This window comes from Melopsittacus undulatus, chromosome 3 (assembly GCF_012275295.1).
Source record: "Melopsittacus undulatus isolate bMelUnd1 chromosome 3, bMelUnd1.mat.Z, whole genome shotgun sequence".
Taxonomy (NCBI): Eukaryota; Metazoa; Chordata; class Aves; order Psittaciformes; family Psittaculidae; genus Melopsittacus; species Melopsittacus undulatus.
Window position 1 is genome coordinate 68,927,798 of NC_047529.1, and position 25,502 is coordinate 68,953,299.

The window sequence follows — 25,502 nt, forward strand, 5'->3', positions numbered from 1 at the left end:
TATAGTGGGACATTTCAGAAATGTCTGATTTCAACCCACAAAACTCTTTACATCTTACATCCAAAGAAAACTTCTCATGAGCACTAGAAGGTAAGACTGAGGTAAACAAAAAATCATCAAGAAGTTCCAGGGCTTTAAAGCACACTTGGACAAACTTCAAAGCCCAGAGATCTATTAGCACCTCTTATATGGCCTCAAATACTATCTAGCCACTATTATAAGTTAAAGAAATACAAAAATAGATAAATGGGACATATTTTACAATGCTATTTTTGATCCTTGTGAAAGAAACTAAATACATACTTATCAGGTACCAAAACCAGACAACTGGTATTGTAGAACAGTACTTAAGTGCAATGGAAACACATAAGAAATATAAAATAGCTGCTTTGTAATTACTACACATTTTAATTTAAAAGGAGAAAACCCAGAAGTACCATGAAAGTGAATGCTCCCAGCACGGACACAGCATGCCTATTTCTATGTAGCTTTCCTTCAGCACACCTTGTGCCTCTGTGTGATTCAGTTACTACAGCATCTCATGCTTTTACTAGTTTACAGAGCTGTAATGTAAATCATTTCACTAAGTAGCATGCAAAACACCAGTTCATTCATCCTGAACATATAAATATTTACTAGGTAGTCTCAGTTGTTTAATTTTTATTTAGTTTCAAAACTTTCTTCAGTGAACAGAGGAGCAGCCAATCAAAAGATAAACCATTAAAAAAAAGGGGGGGGATTTTTGGTTTGGGGGATTTTTGAAGGGTTTGGGTTGGGTTGGATTTTTTTTTTCTTTTGGGGGATTTTTGGTGGGTTTGTTATTTTGTTTTTTTTTCCTATTCCACCTCCTCCCATTTCCAGCAGTGCTTTTACTGAAAAAGAAAATAATTATATAAAAATGAGGGGATTGGATAAAAATATAAAAATTGTCATTGCAGCAACAGTTCTTAAAATTCATGCAATGTGAAATCAAGCTCATTCAGCAGTTAGCTGAAATTAAGTTTCTCAGTGCACATGGCCTCAAGAAAGGCATTAACGAATAGCTGTGGCAATAAAATAAGGCCAGTTCACTTGATAATTTATTATAGGCAAACCAAAGGGTCATACCCCTTTTCACAAGTTGGTTAGTGGCCAAACCTGTTATACTAAGTCACTTCATGAGAAAGATATTCCATAAAAAAAGAAAAACAACCATTATATTCAAGATGATGCCTTCATATGCAAGTCTTCTCAGCTCATCAAGTCAAAGTATTATTAACATACCCCAAAACATCTCCCCCACCAAGCTTTCCGGATTCTCTCCCCTTTTTCTCTTTCTTCCCCTTTCAGCGAAGGATAAAGTATCTTTTGCTATCCTCTGAAAAGTTCTCCAAGGATAGGAATTTTGATTACTTCCATTTAAAATGTTCCACTTAATTAATGAAAAGCTGTGAAACTTCTATCCAAGGCTACTGACATATTTTTCAAACAGATACAGGAAATCTTATTACATAGACAATATCTTCATTTGTAAGACAGTACAGTAAAAATAAAGCCAGAAGCTGAAAGTGTCCCACACCTGAAGCAGAAGTCTGAAATAGAAACTTTTCAATTACTTCAGGAGAAAAAAAAAAAAAAAAAAAAAACCACAAAAAAACAAAACCAAAACCACCCCCCCCAAAAAATACACCAACAAAACAAACAAAAACAACCCCCCCCCCCCAGCAAAACAATATTCTTAAGTCACATAAAAAAAGCCCATCCTGTTTTACTGCCCCTTTAATTCACTGAGGCTGCAGCCTGTGTATAAACATTAAGCATTTTTATTAAAAAAAGAAAGCATGAAATCCTGCTTCTTAACTACTGCACAATATTTTCTCCTTGGAAGGCAGAGAAGTCTTGTAATTCATCATGTGTGGCTGTCCCTGCCAGCAAAGTGGATACTTTGTCTGGTCTAGCCAATAAGAACAATTTACCTCAACAACATGTATCTTTGAAAAGTGTTTCTAAATACTTCAGTGAAATAAAGTCTTTAGTGTTCACTGGGCAACTTTCTGACTGCTTGAGCTACCAATTCACTAAGTGACTTCAAAAAATCCGGTAATTACACACATCTCAAAGAACAAAACACTCCACTTCTAAAAGACAAAATAAAACATATACAAAACAAAAAGCCATGTGTGCACTGTATGTTTGAACAGCAGGCAAGGGTTTATTGGCCATTTCACTGTGCTGTTAATAAAAGCCTCTTGCTAAGCATAACAAACTTGGACAACTACAGCAAAACTTCAAAGCATTTGAAGACTTTTTCCCTTCTCCTACATTGTCTTTTGCATCACCTGTTGACACATCATAAGGATGACCACATTCTCAACTTCTTTCTCAGTGCTGCACAGTTGCTTATCCAACACCTCCATTTACAAACAAATCTTAGGACCCTTTGCCCTTGTCTTGGATAAGTTTGCAACAATTGCTGGTTTGTTTTCTAGTCCTATCTTCCCAAACTACACAATTTTGTACAGAGGATCTTTCACTTGGAATCATGAGATTCATTGTATTGTGGACCATTAAGCCTTCCTTGTCCTTTTACTAATCCTCATTCACTCGAGATTTGAATTACAAGTTACACAAAGACTCTTTTCATCTCCTCAAATATTCCACCTGCAAATCAGAAAAAAGTGAGATTATTTAACATACTTTTTAAAGAAACCTATGATATCACATATATATATAATTGTTAGGAATGCACTTAAGTCTTGTTATGACAATTGAGCAGCTCTTAAAAAAAGATTTCTGTCTGTGTTTCAAAAATAAGCACTAAACTACAGGTAAAGCAATAGTCTTTCTTAGCCTAGATCTAGCACACTTTGACAATTTGAGATAAATGCACTGAACTTAGCTGTGGCACTAACTCTATATTGATTTTTTTAAAAACTTTGCTATATACAGATAAAAAAACCAAAACAACAAACAAACAGAAAACAACCAAACAAACAAAACCACACCAACAAATAAACAAAAAAAAAAAAACCCACACAAAACCATATCAGGAATGCAGAGGAAGTGATCAGATGGTGCTACTGTACCAGCAAAGAATCCAAAAAGTGCTAAATTTCTCCCTTTTAAAATGAACGCCAATCTGCCAGAGTTATTGGGTTCAACACTAGTATGAGTAAAATTGTACAGACTGAAAAGATTTATAGAACCTCTACAGAAAAACAGCTAGAAAAGATAACAAAAAGGAAAGCAATCACATTGATGTGAACCCTTTCAAAAGTAAGGCTCAAGTAAAAATCTTTAAATAAATTCATGCTTGATGCACCAGATCACTTATGTTACCAGAAGTGCATAATTATTCTTGAAAATTAAGAGTATTTTTAACATAAAAGAATTCACAGGCCTGTATCTAAGACAGCAATTATTTTATCTGGTAACATTTACCTGTAAGTGATACAGTTTTTACACTGCTATATATATATATATATATATATATACATATGCATATTAATGACCACGTTATCAGTTAAGTGACTGAAGTCTGTTCAGTTGTTGAGATTTAAAAGCAAGAGCAAAACCAGAATCTTATTCTTTAAAGAATAATACTCTGTCTGGAGTACCACCTACCCAGAATTATTCCTCCTTACCTAAGAAGGTCCAATGGGTACACTTCAGAATACACTCCAGCAAACAAACTAGTGTTTATTTTACTACCATTCTTTTGTTTGCTTCAGTCTTTACTTGGCAATATCAGGCTGTGCACATTTCTGTACACTTCTTTTAATTCACTGTCATTTACATTACATATTTTCCCTTTGTAAATAAGCTACTTGCTGCTATAACAACATGCCTGCTATGAATCAATAAAATATAAATCTATTTTATACAAATCAAAGAGCCATCACACATCAATTACTGTGAAGAGCACTGCCTAGCATTTCCATTTTCAGCCCACCCATGAAGATCACACACAGCTTGTACTCTGTAACCTCATATGATGCTCAATTCAAACACATTTGTTACAAATACTGATTTTTAGGAGTCAGCCAGTGCTTTGCACCTTTTTCAAGTTTTATATTCCATGCATAAAGAGTTTTTTGGGGGCTTCATTATTTCCTCTTGTCTATTTTTCACTTTTTCATGCAAGAGAATAATTAGTTAATTTTTTCTTCCCTGAAAGCTCAGAGTCCTTCTCCTACAGGTAAGAGCAATTGGCTTTGTCCAGGTATTGAGAGCTGGATACAGGACAAGCTGTGCTTGCAAAATATGTCCCAGGCATGATATACTGCATCCATACTGTCAGGATGCTATGCAAAGTGGAGACTGGGAAATTAACAAAGTTAAATGCACAAATGTTGGCATAAATGTAACACAGCCCATAACTGAATATCCATCTGATACTAACACAGTCGCACAAAGAAATGAATGGAATTATTTCTGTAAGTAATCATTTCAGAAAGATTTCCTCCACTGCTTTGTCTCATACAACCTTATATAGGCATCCGGTTCACTCAAAATCATTCACCCAAAATTTTCAGCAGCAAATAGTTGCCCTTGGGTGACTCCAGTAGCAGTGCATGAGACGCCACACATGGAATGCTGGGACAGTACAGGCTTTTACCATTCCACCTACAAACTTTGCCCATGAAAGGGAGGAAGAGAGACAACATTACCTTCCAAAAGCTTTCAAATCCACATAGTTGCTTTTGAATATCCAAGACCTTAGTCCAACCATCCACTTAAAGCAAGATAACTTCAAAGTTAAGGCCACAAGCAACCCGATTATGCATTCAAGTTTGGGAGATATTCCACCACTCCAGGCCACCCACTTCACTGCTTAACTACTCTTTTTTCACCACTACATCCAGTCAGAAACTTCTAACTGCTACCTCTTATCCTTTTAGCATGCACTTCTCAGAAGTATTCAGCTTCATCTTCTCGTTAACATCCTTCAGGAAGTAGCTCCAAGGTCAACTCTAGGAACATTAGATATTTGTATTTATTTGGCTTGCAGCTTGCTTTTTCACAAACTTTTGGAAAGTATGCTACGCATCTATATGCTTATCCACATGCACACATACTTCATGAAAGCCAGTCACAGAAAAAGAGGGAGAACACAAAAACAAAGGAAGCCTGTCATCCAGAGATTTCTGATTATTAGGAGGAGAGATCCTAAGCTCTATTAATTTTTTAATAACATGTGCCCTTTTAAGCAGCAGCTTGGTGGTTTCCATCTTACAGCTAATGAGATCTACATTTCCTTAGACAGAAAATGCTGACAACAAGATGACAGTGAGAAAAGCTAACGATACTTCTACTTTTTTTTTCCCCTTCTTGGTACTATTATTTATGGAACGCTAAATGATGAGAATCCCCATTCTATTGCATGCCCTTTCACAGTCAAAGATTGTTAAAACAGAAATCCAAAAACTATAATCCTCAAAAAGACATCTTCTTTAATGTGATAGAGGAAAACTTTAGGAACATAGGATGACACTTGCCAACATGGATAGCGTTTGACACCTGAAAAACCCTTTAGAACTTAGTCTGAAGTATTTGAAAGTTTAATAGGTTGAGAGCAGACAACTTTGCCTTTACTCTACATTTGCCTAACTTAAAACCAAAAAAAGTACGCTAAGTTACACTCACTTCAATACCTATGGCATTGGTCTCTCTTACCTCTCTAAGAATGTCATAAATTTATAAAAGATGGTATTCTGTGTCGTGGTTTAAACCAAGCCACACAGAGCTCGTGCACTCACTCCCCCCTCTTGCAATTTTAACATTGCTATTCACAATTTGACCAACATTAAATTTATTCATAAACCTATGAGTCAAACAACTGTTATTAAAGTTACCAAATATAAAACAGTCAACAATAACCATAATGAAATTGTTCCATATTGCATACTAAAAATCTTGATATGAAACTTTATGTACTATAAATGGTTAGAAAATCCTCTTTTCTCCAACTATTGTGAAATAAGCATTCAGCAAAGCTACATATTCACCATTTTTCCTGCTCTTTAAGGAACTTTTGCTATCCTGAAAGCTTATGAAGTTGTTTTCCTTTGTTCAGTTGTCTCTTGTTTTTATTTTTATTTTTTTCAAACCACTTTGCATAGCTGTATGGCAGGCACCATTTCAGAACAGTCTAAAACCTGATGCTATTAGAACTATTCCCATGATGCTTTCTGCTTCATTATTTATGTATTATTCCTCTCTTAGCAATTCTTAATTGTTCTATTTTTCTTTATGATTACCTTTTTGAGTAATGAGATTTCACAGAACTATCCAATGACACCAATATCTCTTTCCTCCTGGCAACAGTTTCTTTGCCATCATCTGTGATCATCATGAGGTACAAATTATTAGTTGGAATTCCCCCTCAAAGCCATCATTCATTCTGTAATATATTTGTTATTAAGTTTGTCTGGCTTACTCTTGTCCTGGAAGAGACACACTGCTTCAAAGATAATTTTAGTTTTGAGTATCTAAAATAATTTTATCTGAAAAAGATTACCCCTTGCTTAACCATCCATTTTCTATTTTATTGTGAAGATGCTGAACTGCCTGGCTTCCAGAAGGGACCTTTTCATAAGTCCAGTATCCGCTTTTCCCTCACTTTCCTAATCTATGACCACAAATTTCATTCCTACAAACAATTTCCTATTTTATAGGCCACTGACCTGTAAGTTGTCCTTTTGACATATTTCATAAGCAAATTTAAGACTTGGCTAAGAAACTTTAGTAAAAACTTTCCATTTTAAATCCCTGAAAATATCAACTGAATCATCCTTACACATTTCCTCACACAATTCATTCCTGAGAACTCATGGATCTATGAAGAATAACTTATTTCCAGAAAGTGGATGAAGACTTCAGTATACTCTGTTTTTGTAATCCTAACTCTTGTTTTAGCTACTTCTACTGGCTCATAAGGTGCTGCATTTTGGATTTGTAAACAAAACAGTGTTGATAACGCAGGGATCTTTTAGCTATTGCTGAGCAGTACTTGCACAGCATCAAGGCTCTCTGTTTCTCGTGCTGCCCCTCCAGCGAGTCGGCTGGGAAGGGGAAAGAGGTGTGGAGGGGGCACAACCAGATCAGCTGACTCCAGCTGACCAAAAGGATATCCCATGTCATATGACATCATGCTCAGCAACAAAAGCTGGGGGAAAGACAGAGGAACGGAGGGTGGGAGGAAGGGAAAAAAGGAAAGAGGAAAAGAGGAGGGGGAAGAGGTGGTTTTATTTTAGTTATGACTGTTTTGGCTCTGGTGTATTACTGGTTTACATTCTCACTCCCTTTTATATTACTGTCATTAGGACATGACTTGCACAGTGTAAAAATTGCCTTCTTCTTTATAATATTCACTTATTAAGCCTCTGGTCTTAAATCACAACAGGTTTTGGCTTTAATGGTGCCGGGATATTTTCAGTCCTCTTAGATTTATTCTTCCTGACTCCTCTTACACAAGAGTGTTGTTCCATGTTATCTGCAACTACTTTAACCTTTCAGCTGCTCCTCTCAATGTATTTTTTTTGTTTTGCTATAGAAAGGACTCACACGTGTGAGACAGCTCCTATGGCCTGCAACAGGATTACCCCTGTGAAACAGCTATGAAGAGAAACATAATTGCAATTTTCCTCTGCTAGACAGAGATTTCTCTTTGGTAGATTTCCTAACTAATTGCCTCAAGAAATAACTATTTATAGATGTGAAACATTGCTCTTCACATTGCACCTTAATATTTCCCCACCAATTAGTATTACTGGCTTAGTATATCCCATTAACAATAACCATCCTGGCCAGTAGAGTCCTAGCTAATATTTCTCCTAATCAGGTTCACAGTGTCTTCCACTTTGAGTGGGTTCCCTGAAGAAAAAAAAAAAAAAAGAAAGAAAATCTCAATTTTCATGCTTTTATGGGGCTGACTCAACTTTAAGAGCCTGATGTTGCCCTGTGAATGAACTGGTATAGAACTTTTCTGTACTCCTCTGATGAGTTATTTGCTTAGGAGCAAAGATTCTTTCAATATCTCCGTAAGGAAAGACAGAATATTACTGGGATCTTTCTTAAAGAGATTTACCTTTTTCCTTTTCTGCATATCTCACTTCTTATTCATTTTTTTCCAAAGGAAATTAAAAGCAGAAATGAACCTACACATTCAGCAGAACAGAAGATTCTGAATGTAACCTGTCAGAAGACTTGGGGGAAAAAAAAAAAAGACACTCATCTAAAGTCACACTAATTAAAAAAAAAAATCCCCAATTTCGTGAACTTTGTCTTCATTTTAACAAAAACAAAACCAAAAACCACCAAAAAAAAAACAAGCTATCCCCAATTAAGTATTCTTTTTCTTGGTTTTAACAAAGCACTTATCAACCAAACACTGCAAGTCCTGGTTGCTATGACAAAGATTATAATAATTAATGTGGTTGGAAGCAAAATAAAAACTGCTGTACACTGGAGAAGGTATTATAACAGGCCACAACGATAAAAGGTCAGAAGATACTGTAGTGAATAATAATTAACCTCTCTTAAAGGTCCCAAGAGTATCTGTTTTCCAGTTTCTGTATTCTCTAATGTTCCTTGAATCACAACTGAAGCTTAAACTACGGACTTGACATCTCATCTACCACAAGCAAGACAAAACAACTGTCTAGTGCAAAACTCTGGTTTTCAATCCTTCAAGTATTCTTCGAAGAATGCAATTTCCCCATATTTAGCAAATTGGCTTCATCAATAGGAGTTGTCCCTTTACATTCTGACATGAAAAACTTACTTAAAGCTTTTGAAAACTTATAGAAGCAGCCTTTAATTACAGCTTATTCCATATCAGCTTTCCCATCTTTCCTATGTAGTATGTGCTAGTTCCAAATACCTTTAAAGGTTTTAAGGTTTTTACAAATAATTTAAGCAATTAAATGTTTGGGGTTTTTTTTAATAGCCATATTTATATAATAGTGGCTACTATTAGGGTAGTTACTAGAGGGTAGTGATAATTTGAGCATCAAAGTAGAAAGTGAAGACTACATTTAGAAACAAACAGCAAATTATTTTTCCAGACCAATATACACAATCTAGTATTAATTTGACCCAACAATTTTTAGAGTAACCAGACTGCACTGAGAGGCTTATTGAAACAGTGAGCAAGGTTTTGAAAGTGAGCACTCTTAAGATAAGCAATGACTGACACTGATTAAAGGAATCTCTGTGACACAGCACACATAAGAGGTGGGCTGGTTTTAAGTTAACACAGAATGATCAGTTTTTAATAAGTAAATCCATGAAATCAAGTTTTTATTTTCAGTACCTCAAGAACAGATCCCTGCTTATTCCAAAACCACTGTGAAGAAATACCAAAAAAATACAGATGCTATTCTTACAGTTATTTTCAGATCCCTCATACATATGGCTTTTAACAAGTGTCTCTATTGCAACGATCTGTAGTTTTCAAGCTTTTGATCATGTTAACAAACACTCGGGATTCATGGATATGTAAACCTAAGTGTTTTAATTGGGCTAATTAATTGTAACACACAAACTTCAAAGGCAAATAATAAACCCCCAACTTCCCTGAAATTTGGGTATCTGCCAACATTTTACCAAGCAGCTGACACTATTACCACCTTCCCATCAGCAAGGGCATGTTTCCCTCTTATTCTCCCTGATCCTGCCCACAGATTCCATGGCCTGCCTTCTGCCAGCATCATAGCTCATCAGGTGTTCCCAGAAGCCAAAGCAACTCTGCTCCACTGATTTTTATTGCAGTGCTAGGTTTTTCTGCCAGGTTGATGGTTTAAACCAGCTGGTTGATCCAAGAAGTCCCAAAGTGTGCAGAATGCAAGCAGTGGCCTTACACAGCCACAAACAGGACAGATCCTCACCAGGCTCCAGGGCAAAAGTGCCCTTTCCTCTTCTCCAGCCCTGTTTTCTTTCATGTAACCTGTGTTCATGCAACACAGGTCTACACATGAAGACAACAACTGTGTTAAATAAACTAGAATTGTAACAAGCTTACCTTTTCAGGGCCACAATAAAACTGAACTCACAGATGAAGAGGCTTCATGCTTCCTTATGACCAAGTAGCATTTCCCCTACTACTAAACACCAGGAAGTTTTCAAGGATCAAGGAGATCCCGGCTGACCCACACTGGGCGTGGTGATGAGGGGAATATGTTCATAAACTCACGTGAAACCACAGGCAGACTTGACTGCCTCATTTTACAACCATGCCCCAAGGGCATTCTTGCTCCTTCAGCAGTGAAATTATTTTGTTTTCTCCAGTTCAAACTGCAGTTCCTGAAACCTGCAAATGTCAGTCTTCTGACAGTTTAAATCTGTGTGTACTGCTCTCCTGTAGATGTTCCCCACAAGGCTTCCTGCTCTTCAGATGAGAAAAGTGGATGAATGAAGTCCTCCAACGGAAAAAATGAAGCATTACTTCTCTGAAGATGTGCTGTAACTCATGCAAGAAGCTGAGCAGAGAAATCACTGAATGTTTCCCATCCTTTTCATCCAGTATCATATACTAAGCCCACTGTTAACCCTAACTTCAAATGAAAGAAAGAGTTCTTATCGGGAGAGAATAATAAGGTAATATAAAACTGAAACACTTCAGAAAAAGCAAATACCTAGTGAAATAGAAAAATATTGAGAAAAAAAAACCCAAACACGGAAGCCATAGGGTTCCCAAACCTCACCTCTGGGAGCTAACCCTACTCAACTTGCTTAAGAGTAACTCCAGCTCAAACTAACCTAACCTAACAAGATAGCAATAAACATCAGAATTATTTGTCCTTTCGTGTTACTGTTACCCTCAATACCTCCCAAATGTTTCTTACTAAAAAAGCACTTATACTTCCAAATTACTAACGGTCTTAGATATACTTTCAAAACAACAGCAACAAACAAACAAACAAATAAATAAAATAATCCCTAGTTCTTTGCTGGAACAGATGTAAAAAAAAAAAAAAACCCAAGCACACACACGCACACACACACACAAAAATAAAACCAAACCCAAAAACAACAACAAAAAGAAACCTAGCCAAAACAAGAAACCACAATCAACAATCAAAACCAAAACACAAAACCCTCCAAGAATCTTCCAAAATTGCATAGAATTTCATCCTGCAATGTACAGAGGTACAGAAAAATGACCCTTTGGGTACAGTAACTGAGGAAGAGATTACTTGCTCAATACATTAAGGAAGGTTTTCCTTCATATTATTACAAAAATAATTAAGGGTTCAAGGTTCTGTAACTCCCTCAAAATTGTTTAAAAAATACTGTTGTGCAGTTAGTTAAGTATTTTAAGGTCTTCACAACATCAAACTAAGAGCTTCTCAAATGGACAAAGAAAAAAAATCACTTAAAATCCTGATTGACGTTCTGTTATTTAACATTTTCCAACTCTGCAAAGGCATGAGAATACTAAAACTTCTGTTGGAAGCAGAGTGCTTGAAAGCTCATTGGCAGAGCAGTTACATCCACTTTTCAAGAACACATGATAACTCTCTCTGGTTTCCCCAAATAGAGGAGGGAAGAATGCAGAAAGAAGGAGCAGCACACACAATATGTTTTTACTTCCATGTGCCATCTGTTAACAGTTTCAGCTACTTGGATAAACATGTATTTATAATCATCAGGAAAGATTACAGTCTTGTCTACATGCAGTTACAGCTGTCCACAAACAAGTCCAAGGTGAGGGCATTCTTACAGAGCCTTTAGTTAAAGAGTGCACAGACATACGATATTTTGAAATTATAATACCCAAATAAAAAACTATTCAGTAGTGGGTGCTTATGAAATAAGCTAAATATAAAACAATCCACACGATTCATCACGATAGGGTCTACCTATATGCTGGCCACTATCTACACAACGCAGAATCTGCCAGCACAGCCTTGTTCTTCAGAAACTGGAGGGAGAAGAAATTAAATGTCTAACAAGCGTATCTATGTAGACAGATACAGAACCTTTTTGCTGTTACGTTTCAAGTTAATTTAGGAAGTTGGATTAAAGCACATCTCTATCAAAAGGTTCTTTTATCTTGAGAAAGTAATTTCTTTTTTACTGTAGTTCAGCTGCCTCTTTGGCAGACAAACTGTAAAACCTTCGCAGCTTCAATGAGCTCAGTTTAGCACCACTGTCATCTTGGATCCTTCCCGCCTTGGCCTCTTGAATAAGTGAAAATAATCTGACCTAAAATGACATGATAGCAGACTACCTGTAACTACACACTGGGAGTAAAGATCTTTCATTTCTGGTGGAAGTGATTTTAAGATGAAAAATGGCAATTGCAGCCTTCTGAGAATTTTTTAGTTTTCTCCTGAAATTGCTGTTCAGCAGGAATGGCAACAAACCTCACAATGCACAGGGCACTGAAAGGGTAGGCTTATCCCTAGTAGGAGGAAGTCAATATGGCCCCGACTTGCAAAGTCAGCTTCTACTGAAAACAGCTGAGAAATGCCCTGTCTGGACCAGGATACTATTTTTAACATGTACATGTTCAAAAGGAATGCAAAAATACCTGACATACCTGACTACATAGTAGTTTAAAGCATATACCTCCTAAGTATAAATTAAGTTTACTTCAAATGTTCATAATTGGGGGAATTACAGTACTAGGTTAATACAAGTATAATTGATTTTTTTTTATTTTTGTATGACAAATAATCACTGAAGACACCAAAAAAGTTAAGCCTCAGTGCTGCTGACATTACATGTGGCAGTATTAGCCTTGTTCCACAGACTTCAGTTCCATGTAGCAGCTGGACATACAAATCATACTCATTTTATTATCAAGTAAAACATCTCATTAATTCTCATTGTTTACTGTCTAAAAATGCATGCTAAATTAACAAAAATCTTCAGCATAAAGGTTGCTATAGTATTACAAGTAACCCTTTTATTCTGCACTCACTACATTTGTAAGTGACTTCTTGGACGGACTAAGATGTGCACAGCACAGACTGTGTCTCCACAGTGATGCTAAGCAAGCCAGAACTGCTGGCCATGTTATGAATGTGAATACAAGAGGCTGAACACAGTGAGCACAGAGGACATTGGGAACTTCTTGAACTTGCAGTTCCACAGTAGGACAGTAGTTGTCTGTCAGTGGTCACCTGTTCTGCATTTTGTCTGTGTCTTATTGCTGACTTGGGTTTATGTACACCTAAGTTGTCAGATTTGATTTCACTGAGAAGGTGCCAGTAGACCACTTTTAACACATTGCATACAAATATTCTGGTAACTTAACTTAATCTTTTCTGTGTAACACTAACAATCTAGAGCTGCTACAGTGACACATTCAGATACTGAATTTGTGTTACCAAACACTCTAAACAGGATGATATCAATGACAGATACAAAGCTGCAAGACATGACAAAGATTAATGGTGCACGAAATATCAAAATGAGCTATCATGCATTAGTTTGTAAAAACTGTTCACATTTCACTTCAGGAAATGCATGTCCTGGGATCCTGCAGCTAACCAGAAGAGACAGACCAATTCATGTTCAAACTGAGTTTCTGTTACTTGTTTTCAGAACCACTGTTTTCCTTGGTCTGCACCAGCCATACCATGTTGGCTCAATATCAATCATCCTTAGAAAAGACATTAACAACCAACACAATACCAACAGCTTGTTTACAGGAAAGGAAACAAGTCCAAAAGAACAAGTTACTCCTTTGAGAAAAATAGCAGACTCATTTGTAAAATTAAAATACTGAATGCTGTAACACGGGTGATGAATTTGCACATTAGGTAGATGATGTCCAGGACAACAAAGTAGAAGAAAGTTGCCTGAAGTCTGAATCTTCCATAATTCCATGAGGTGACTCATGCTGCCTACAAAGCTTCCACTAAGCTTGGTGGAAGAGGTAACATAGCAACTCACAATCCAGGGGTGGAGGTTTTCATTTTAATTAGCTTGGGAAAGAAAACATGAACGAAAAACTAACATACCATCTTTAAAGTTGCCTGTAATTACTGCTACCTGCCATGGCAATAAGGGTAAGCAAAGAGGAAACGCTATTACCACTGCTATGTGAGAGCTTTCATTGTGGAAGTCACTGGATATGTCTTCCTAATGCTAAGAAAATCAAAGCTTAAGAACATTTGCTAGCACAAAAGGCAACAAGTGAAAGCATAAAGCCCACTAATAATAATATCTGTATTTTCTCATAAAGCCTGGAAATCCTAGCTTTATTTTAAATAGGGTATGCAACAATTCTCCCCGAAGAACATCAGAAGAGTATCAATCCTTTCCTGAAAAACACCAGAACACTATCTAGACTACACACTCATTCAGCACCCTTTTGTCACAATTTACTTGAAAATACTATACACAAAAAAACTACATAACTTTATTTCCTGAATAATGAGTATATTTCTGCAGGCAATCTCTATCAGTTTTGCAAGCAAATTTTATGCCTATGCTCTAAACAGCCAACTTCATTTTGTAACTATATTACAGAAGAGATAAAACAGCTCCTACAGCTCTAAACTTCAAACTTTAATTATATCTTAAATATCATCACTGTGGAAGTAAAGGAGGTAACACCTGGAAAACCTTCAATATTAAATAACATAGGTAAAATTACTTACCAACTTGAATCACAATATTTATATGCGACTAAAAGCTCCTTTGTACATGATGAAAATTTACTACACTGAAAATTACAGTAATTGAACTAATAAAGATGAAGCAGTCAAAGCCACATTTTAACAACACAAACTGTGTCAGCTTTAATAAACTGATTTTAAACTGTATGAGTGATACCAATGGAAAATCAGAAGTCCTTCTGTGGTTGCAAAGTTTTCTTGGCTCATTTTTCAGATGTTGAACTCCAGCTTCACCTAGCACTTTTAGAGAAGTGCTAGGGGAAAAAAAAGAAAATAATTTTTACACAGTCAAGTTCTATTTGCAGGTGCACGCCTTCCCTATGTGATCTTTGGAGGCATAAAGTATCTGACCCTATTCTTGGTCTGGAATAAATTTACCCTACCAAACAATCCTCAAATTATTCAGCTTCCCAATTCATATAGTTTGACTTTGATCTAATTTTCCATTTTTATGAAAACAGTACTTGATTTTATTACATTTTAAACAAACATTAGTTACAAATTCTTTTTCTGGTTTTGCTGGTTTTTTTCAAGCAAACACGATAAACCTATTAACTACACTTAAGGAGGCAGATTCTGCTTTGATTTTCACATAAATATTTTGAAGGCAAATACCTAATTATTAATTTTCTTTTGCCAAACATGGATTCTTCCTAGAAATACTCATGTCTTGACTTCCTGTCACTGTCAGTGCTCCAGAGTTAACTAGCAATTAAACAACGCCTCGAGAAATATCTGTTGCCTATTCATGTCTCAGCTACAGCAAGTTGCCACTGAAGTATCATCCCTGCCTTTGGCTTCTGCTGCCAACGAATCCAGCAGCTCCTCTTCTGCTGATCCTCACATTTGGAGCCTTCACTCCAACTTATGCCTTATCCCTTCCAAGCCCCTACAGCATTTTGCATTTGTTATAGGTTCAGAAAATTCCCTGAACACAAATGCCAGAGAGCTGCCTGAAGTGAAGTCAAGCCTCCAAACAGCACTGGCACTAGGTTTTCACCCAAACACCTCTGTGAAAACAGCCTTTCAGATCTTAAATGAAAGTACAGCTTTTTTTTTCCCCACAAACCAACAGGACTGGTCCACTGAGTGCAGCATCAAGGCAGAAGTCCCAGGCAGTTTTGCTGCAGCCCTAGTTGAGCAGGTGCAGGTCACAGCATCAAAAGCAGCACCATGCTGACCTACAGACTAAAAAGTGCTGACGTATCTATTAGCTAAAAAGCACTGGAGCCTCCTGGTTCCCCAAACCACTCCCTTGCCTCCCCTTTATTTTTGCTGTATGGTTTGGGTAGGCTTTCTTCTGAGTGCTTGCAATTTTTTAGTTTTTAATTATTTCTCCCCCCCCCTTACTGATAAAAGCAAGAACCTGCTCAGGGAGGAAGCCAAGGAGCACTAAGGGGAAGAAGCAGCATTTGCAAAATGACACCATTATTTTTCATGTGCTGTGCTTTACCCCCATCATAGCCCAAAGTATTTTTGACTTAAACTTATCAGAAAAGATTGCTGTGAAAGTACATGGATTTGGAATACATTAAACAAATATTGCCTGTTACATGGAGCTACAAATGTTTTTCCACGTATTTTGTGTCAGAGGTGTTCTGTAGCAGGGACACTGCTCTGCAATCTGAGACATACACAGCACTTGCAGAACCAGTTTTAACACTACAATAAACTTACTGTAGCAAAATTACTATGGATTCAAAAATAGACAGGCTAGTTTTCCCAATTTAATTAACAGTCTAATTAAACTGGAGAAGAAAATTACTTACCTTCATTGTGACTTTGAGTAATATTATAACCCTCTCTGTTTATTAAGAGTATCTGTATCTGGATTACACTGACATTTTCAGATTCACAGAAAAAGAAAGTAAGCTTATTGAATGTATTACTGATCCTGCCACTTCTTTTTGAGAATGAGCAAGACATATATGTGCTCAAAATAAAACACTAACTTTAGAAGCAGAAACATGTGGCCTGCTATGATGGGGCTATGGAACTGATGAACAGGGGTAGGGCAGTTGATGTCATCTACCTGGACTTGAGCAAAGCGTTCGACACTGGCCCATATGACATCCTTGTCTCTAAATTGTAGAGACATCAATTTGATAGGTGGACCACTCAGTGGATAAAGAACTGGCTGGCTGGCCTCACCAAAAGAGTTGTGGTCAATAGCTCAATGTCTGGCTGGAAATCAGTAACGAGTGGTGTCCCTCAGGGACTGGTGTTGGGATCAGTCTTGTTCAACATCTTTGTTGGTGATATAGACAGTGGGATTGATTGCAACCTCAGCAAGTTTGCCAATGACACCAAGTTGTGTGGTTCTGTTGATACGCTGGAGGGAAGGAATGCCATTCAGAGGGACCTTCACATGCTTGTGAGGTGGGCTGATGCCAACCTTATGAAGTCTAACCATGACAAGTGCAAGGTCCTACACCTAGGTCGGAGCAATCCCAGGCACAGCTACAGGTTGGGCAGAGAAGAGATTCAGAGCAGGTCTGTGGAGAAGGACTTGGGGGTGTTGGTTGATGAGAAATTTAACGTGAGCTGCCTTCGGTGTGCGCTTGCAGCCCAGAAAGCCAACCGTATCCTGGGCTGCATCAAAAGGAGCATGACCAGTAGGCTGAAGGAGGTGATCCTGCCCCTCTACTCTGCTCTCGTGAGACCTCACTTGGAGTACTGGGTGCAGTTCCGGTGTCCTCAACATAAAAAGGACATGGAACTGTTAGAATAAGTCCAGAGGAGGGCCATGAGGATGCTCAGGGGACTGGAGCACCTCCCGTATGAAGACAGGCTGAGAAAGTTGGGGCTGTTCAGCCTGGAGAAGAGAAGGCTGCATGGAGACCTCATAGCAGCCTTCCAGTATCTGAAGGAAGCCTACAGGGATGCTGGGGAGGTACTATTCATTAGAGACTGTAGTGATTCATTAGGGACTGTAGTGATAGGACAAGGGGTAATGGGTTGAAACACAAACAGCAGAGGTTTAGATTGGATATCAGGAAGAAATTCATTACTGTTAGGGTGGTGAGGTACTGGAATGGGTTGCCCAGGGAGGTTGTGAATGCTCCATCCCTGGCAGTGTTCAAGGCCAGGTTGGACAAAGCCTTGCGTGGCATGCTTTAGTGGAAGGTGTCCTTGCCCATGGCAGGGGGATTGGAACTTGATGATCTTAAGGTCCTTTCCAACCCTAACTATTCTATGATTCTATGTATTTCAGCACACATTCTCATTACAGATCTGACCACAGCCAACAAGGTCCTCAAGCATGAGTATTTTTCAGTACACTCTGACCACACATAATATCCTTAATAAGAGGGGGAAGAAAATAAAGAAATAAATAAATACAATCTACGAAATGAAAGCTGTACTGTTTGAATTTCGAAAAAAGAAATGTAAAACCACCAAACAACCCCTTTCTAATCCGGGGGGCAGTTCTTCAATCAAAAATGTTCAACCTAACTGATGTTTCCGTAAAGCTGCAGCCAAAGAAAGTGTATGTGTCTGGTTTAACTCTTTTGTTGTGAAAGAATATCCACTTAACACATTTTTTTTGTTTCAACAGGCTATGCAGTATTTATCTAACATACGTAAACAAATAATATATTAAAATGCATGCCATGTTCTATTTCACTGAGGTTTCTGAATCAAGAGAAACATAAACCTGAAACTATTCACATAACTTCTTGAAAAATATTGTTTATGCTACATGTTATACTTTGGGAAATTAATAATAAATCAACAGTTGAGTAACATAATTCAGACCGAATTCAATGCTACCAAGATAAGCACATCTGATATTACAGCCCCTTACAGAAAAACAGACAACTGCAGCTAAACTCCATTCCCTTTCATTGTTCAACTATATATGTTGTTAAGATCTCATAACTAAGTCCAGGACCAACTGTTTTGGTTTAAACCAAGTCCCCCAACTCCCAGAGAGTTAGGAAGGAAAATCCAAAGAATGTAGCCCCCACGGATTGAGATAAGCACAGTTTAATAGCTAAGGCATAACACAAATCACCACTGCCATTAGCACTACAAATAATAATGATAAAGCCAATAACAAGTGAAAAGAATACAACACCCCACCAGCCACCGACCCATAACTCACTCCACCCTGCCTGGCCGAGCACCGCGTGCTCCCTCCTCCATTTTCCTCCAGAGCTCCACCGCTCCAGCTCTCTCCCAGTTGCATCCTGGGCATCACGTGCTATGGTATGGAATACCTCATTGGCCAGCCTGGGTCAGGTGTCCTGTCTCTCCTTACTCCCGGACTCCCCTCCTCCACCTGGCTGGAGCACGTGCTCAGAAAAGGCCCTGAACAAAAACACCCGAGCAGTACCTCAAAATATGCTCGCTATCAAGCAACTGTTCCCAGCCTAGAAGTCAAAACACAGCACTGCACCAGCTACAAGAAGGAGAAAAATGACTGCTACGGCTGAACCCATGACACCAAAGATGACACTTTAAGGTTAATTTTTAATCTTACAAAAACAAAAGCAAAAGAATCTGGGCACATGCAAACATGTTCATTTACATACACAAACTCCATCCCACCTATGCCCACTGTCAGATCTGTTCACCATTGTTGGTTAAAATTGAAATGTGCCAACCATGAAAATTCCAGCTTCATTCTGATTTCTGTGTGAAGTTGCTGAAAAAGCAAACTTATATCCTGTCAAGACCTATGCTAGAAAGTAACCTGCAAATGCATTGCATGCTGCTTGATATTTTAACCTGCATCAAAAAAAACCCAACCCAAACAAACTAATGTAATCTGATAACTTACCACAGTTTTTAGCACATCACAAAATGGTTTAGTATTTTAGTTTATATAGGAGAGAGAAAGAGGTGGTGGGGGTGGGACGGGAGTAGTGGTATTATTACTCATTATTATTAATCATTGTTTTATTTATGTTGAACAAACACAAGTTTCTTTGGGTTTGTCTGTTCTTCACAAGTACAAGCACAGAGTAAAAGGCAGCACATATGCACTCTGCCAAAGGACCAAAGGAGAAAACCAAACACCACACCCTGTTCTGCTGCCCTCCCTGCCCTTCTGAAGGCAAATCTGAGATTAAGGGAGGACCTCACTGCTCCTTGGCTACCTCTCCAGACACACAGCACGGTGGCTGTGCTGTACTGAACCAGAATTAGAGAAATGCCAAAGTTCAGTTCACCAGCACTCCACATGGCAATTCAAGTGCATCACTGTCTGAAACCGATTTTTTTCTTTTCTTTTTTTTGAGACACAAAATCTGTGAAAGAGTAAACCAATTGGAAATGCAGGTCCACAAGGGTCAATTTATATTTAATACAAAATAATTCAAAAGAAAAAAGGGGAAAAGAGAGACTTAATGCAGGTTGCAACTGCATTAATTTTATTATGGTTAGAAAGTTTACAGTAATCACCCAATCATAGCAGAGAAGATGAGGGTGAGAAACAGAGGTTCACTCACTTGTGAGAGGAGTATGAACATGAGCATGTGTGACTTTAGATTCACAAAAGAGAGAAAAAAATCATCAAAAGAAAGGTTATCTGTTTCCATTCCCACGTTAAAATCCACAAAGTTAGTGCACTTCAGGTTTGAGTGTGTCCCTTTTTTTTTCTGGGGGAAGGGTAGGGAGGGGAGCTGCATTTTCACAACTTGCAATTCTGAAGTTAACCAGTCAATCCCAAAACTTGAAGCTAGTCAGGTCCAACCAAGTCAACTAATGATTAAAGCTATCAAAGATGCTGGTGAGGGACTATTCATTAGGGACTGTAGTGACAGGACAAGGGGTAATGGATTCAAACACAAACAGCAGAGGTTTAGATTGGATATCAGGAAGAAATTCTTTACTGTTAGGGTGGTGAGGCACTGGAATGGGTTGCCCAGGGAGGTTGTGAATGCTCCATCCCTGGCAGTGTCCAAGGCCAGGTTGTACGAAGGCTTGCATGGCATGCTTTAGTGGAAGGTGTCCTTGCCCATGGCAGGGGGTTGGAACTAGATGCTCTTAAGGTCCTTGCCAACACTAACCTATGATTCTATGATTCTATAAAGTTACATGATACAAGTGTAATGCATGCCCAAAGGACAGCTACATACGTTCTAGGTAGAAAGTACTTTATTATAGGTATTGCTTGTTCATTTCTCCTTCTCTTCAACTGCTGGCCAAGCAAGCTAAAAATGCTCAAGCAAGCAGCTCCTTTAGGTATCTGCTGCTGCTGAATCTGGCACAACCACTGTGTTGCCTCCCTTTCCTAAAAACCAGTGACAGAAACCAGCATCTTTTTTTTTTTTACTTTTTACTTTTATTTAATTTTTTAAGACTTCTCATAAAATCATTCAAATTGAACAAGTGAAACTATTCTATAATGCTATTCTAAATGTGTTTTCCTTGCTTGTAAACAATTTCATTCCATAAACAGCAGCAAACTTCTACTCCTTCCAGGTGGCCTATGTATGTGTGTCATATTTGGAGAACTAAAAGCCTGCAGCATTTGAATTAAAATAAAATACAGCACAATAATTACAAAAAAAAAGTTCCACTGTTTAAAGATGAAAATTGCCAAGTTACTTTCCTCAAGCAGATAACGCCTGCTGAGGAATGCACAACCTGTGAGATACATTCACTGTCTGGCAAGCATAGCAAAGACTATGGCTTGCTGTAACTTTCAATTTTCTTATCCAAGCCAAAAAGTTGACTCAAGACTGAAAATTAACCTCATGAATTTTCAATAGGTCACTCACACCCAGGCATCAAAGAGGTGCATACAACCACCACAATAAATACAATGTTCACACTGAAGGACAGTAAAGTTACACCACCATAACTGCATGAATTCCTCTGTTCTGCAATAGCAGGGATGCCCCCTCCATCAATATAGAAAATGCGTCTTCACTCTGCCTTGCAGTTGTCAAGCACTATTGTACTGGCCCAGCCATGGCATGGGTTTCCATTTGCTGTTGCTTGTTTGAGAGACAGGCAGAGAAGTAGTAATCCCAGTGTGTGCATCAAAGAAACCTCTGCAAGCAACTTTAAACCCTAAAACCAAAAAAGTTTCTAGCTACAGAACCTATTACAGTAAATGAATGGTATATGAAAAGGTTTCATGGACCACATGCAAAATACTCTAGAAGACCCTGAGGCCACACAACAAAGCAAACAAAACCAACAAAACCCACACACACACAAGAAAAAAAAACCAAAAGGCACACAAACAACAACAACCACCAAGAAAAAAAAACACTTAAACAACACACACCAGAAAAAAAATCCAGCTTGGCTCACAGGATTGCACAGGGTTTCTTCTAGGTAGCCAAGGTACTTTGCTGATGTCATCTGCTCCAACAAGTTTATACAAATTCTTTATTCTTTTAAACCTCTGGGAGTTACACATCAAGACATTTAAAGAAAGTAGCAAAGGAGCTCCACAACCAAGAGAGAGGGCTCTCAAAGAAGAAAATTAACATATCTGCAAGAACTACAACACAACAGTTCCTAGCTTTGAGCCTGGAGCACTATCTGCCTGATTGCTCCACCACCCTGCATCCCATAAAGCAATTACTAGTTTGCAAACTTACCATTACTTCCTTAGAGACAGAAAATTATTCTAGTTCAGATGGTGCTTCAAAATATCTATAACAGGGGTACAATTTATTTCTGGCAGAAAGAGGGACAAGGAGGGTGGGGGTGTCTATAAAATGCTTTACAATATCTTTAGACAAAGGAGAAAATTCGACAATACAATATTATTTTGTTTGCTTATTTGTTTAAATACATGGAAATGCATAGTTAATCAGAATGTAATCCTAGTGCAAAGTGATCGATACATATCTTCCCCCATCTTTGAATTTTGAATGTTTTTTCATTCACATCAACCATCTCAGGTGTTTTCTCAATGTCACCATAAACTAAGTCTAAACTAAAAAGTACCACCTAGAGGGTAGAGAGAACTATAAAGATACAAGGCATTTATTTCCCTATGAGGAGGTTATATCATCAGTCAACATGGAATTCCTACTACATGCTGCTCTGGATGAAGGAAACCTTTTGACTTTACTCCATGCCTCAGGCTTGATCACCATTTAGTATTAGAAAAAGACATACTACAAGAAAAGAGAAAAACTGTAAAAAAAAAAAGAAAAATCAAAACAACCAACACGCATTATAGTGTGCACAGACTCAAAAAAAACCCCAAATTCTTTTACAGCGTTTCATCTTGACCTAAATAATGAAAGGCAGGGAATAACAGGAAAAAAAAAAGGGGGGGGGGGGGGGGGGGGGGGGGTGTTTAGAAATTCAAGTGCCTGCATAATTCTCATTATTGGGTGGGAGAGGAATGCAGACATCTAGCAGCATACAATGCTTCACATGAAAAATTACAAAACAATACATCTTATCAGTGATGAACTGATGAGTTCAGACTTGTAAGTCAAGGTTGCTGACTCTTCAAAGCCTATAAATTTGGAGGCTGATTGGTTTCCAATTCTTGAATTGCAGAGATTTTAGTGAGCTTCTTGATAAATGATTCAATACTGCAGTATTATACTTTTATTTACTTTCACTTGGGATAGTCTGGAAAACCCTAGAAGAGCACCATTCATTACACAATCTTTTCAGACCCTGTATAATGAAATAAAGTATTATCAATTTCTGCTTTCCTTTAACCATCTACTTCAGGCATCTATCACTGATTACCGCCATAACACTCTTTCATTCATTTCACTTTTCACGTGAATAAAAATGTATTTTAAGAAGAGTCAAGAGGAAGAGTATATCATTCCTAGGTCCTCAATAGTTTGATGTTCACAATTTTTCCTCAAAAGGAATAGGATCTTGCAGAAGGCAATAAAAATACAACAAAATCTAAGCTTCTTACATAAAAGTAATTTAGTTTTCCAACTAAAAAAAACCCCAAAATCCTAAAAAAGAAAAATCTCAACAAAAAGAATAATTCCGAACTTCTTTATTTACACAACATGACTTAAGTCAAGCTTGTATTTCTAAAGAATTGAATCAGCCACTCTGAGGTGGTTGATTAGCAATAACGTGTTTTCCACTTCACTACCTGACAGCGCCTGCGCTATGATGGGGAGGAGAATGCTACAGGCATTTCATAATCTTGGTAATCAAGGTTAATATAAAATTTGCATACTACCTTGCTGATGAGGGAATGTGGAATGTTTCCTGGAAGAGCCGTGAGCTTAAAGTCACATATATTTCATCAGAAATTAAGCACTGGCTAAAAATATTACATATTTATCTCAAAGTAAGTCTTCATGAGTTTACAGCAGACAGTTTTCCACCCAAGACTTCTGGGTAATTAAAGATCATTTATAACATGGACTCATGCATTAAATTAACCTCCTAATCTTTCATTGCCTTTGGAAATGCCAACTTTCTTCTAAAACTTTGTCAACTTACCCTGAAGATAACCACTACCTGGTGAGAAATAGTGAAAAAAGTCAAAATGCTCATCAGCTTCATTGACACTACATTATTCAATGGGGAGAGAATTGTATGTCTTGTATGTATAGCCACACAATTCCTTATAATACTCCAGTGTTTCAAGTATGACGTTTCTAATCTATTTTTAAGTTCAGATCATACATTTAACCAAAGGAAATACAGAACATGGTAGGAAAAAAAAAACTACTCACAGATTGTAATATAACAGAAAGCAAGAGTAGAAAAGACAGCATTGAAAAATTAAACAAAGGAAAAGGGAAACTTAGAAATGTGTGCTATTTTCTGAAGATCTGCACTGTTGCTAAAATTTCCTTTCTAGATATACAAACACTTTATCTTCAAAATTGTGCAAATTCATTTTTTGTCTTCAGCACAGGACTAAGGATAGAGCAATGTAAGCAATTTCTCAGACTCCAGAGTTCTTTAGCCTGTAAAAACCAAGGTGCCCAAAGTAACTGCTTTTAGGCCGCTGCTGGAATGGAATTCTTGGTGTTTTGGGATGCCCCTGCTTGCAATGGAGAAGTATAGCCTGCGTCACCAACTTGGGCAAGGCTGGCAGTTTTAACCTTATTAACAATAATCTCTGCTATTTTTAATTGTAAAAATTCTTTGATATTAATTTGTCATACTTGCCCTTCTTTTATTGTATCAGACCCCAAAACAAATTAGCTATCTCCAAAATATGCTAATAAAAATTAAATCCACCAAGCTAGGAAAGCTATTCTATACATCTCCATATGATAATTTAAAAGATACTAAGAAAAAAAAGAAGGAGAAAAAAAAGAGGGGGGCAGAGGGGGAGACCCAACATAACATAACAGCATATATCACCAACATTTACTTGCTTTCCCACTATCATGATTCACTTATCCCTCAGGAAATTCCTGTGCTCACAATGAACTCTGGATGGAAAAAAAAAAAGGCACATTGTGGCTAACCTGAAGAACATTGCTGAAATGATGCCACAGACCTGAACTAACAGTCAAAACAAGCATTATCATTTAGAAGAAAAAAAGAAAGAGCTTCCATGAAATATCCAGTACTTATGGTGGGACTGAAAACCTGGAGGCTGGGAGCTCCCTTCTACTCTGCACACTATGATTTTCCAGTTTGAAGACTGGAATGAGACCATATTTGTAGAAGTCCTTTGAGAGCTGTAAGTGCTTTGTGATCTACAAAACTAATTATTAAAACACTGCTGGTAATCACCCTGCTGGAACTCAATCTTTCTTTGTCCTCACCAAATTGATAAGCATCTTGGAAGAAATGAGACAGAAATGTGACAGATATGCTTGCACACTTTCATGTTTATCCTAACAGTTAAAAAAGATGGTGTTTTGTTTGTACTAACAAGTCTTGGAGAAGCAGAAAGAAGTTCATTATAAAAAAAGCACTTCTCTGTAACTCTTTAATAAACTGTATAAAGAAAGTCAG

General features: G+C 37.6%; 1 protein-coding gene across 3 annotated transcripts in view; it reads right to left on the minus strand.

Moving 5' to 3' along the window:
• The window catches only part of PTPRK (protein tyrosine phosphatase receptor type K), a 398,062-nt gene that overhangs the window by 233,995 nt on the left and 138,565 nt on the right, over positions 1-25,502 (minus strand). The window lies entirely within an intron of this gene.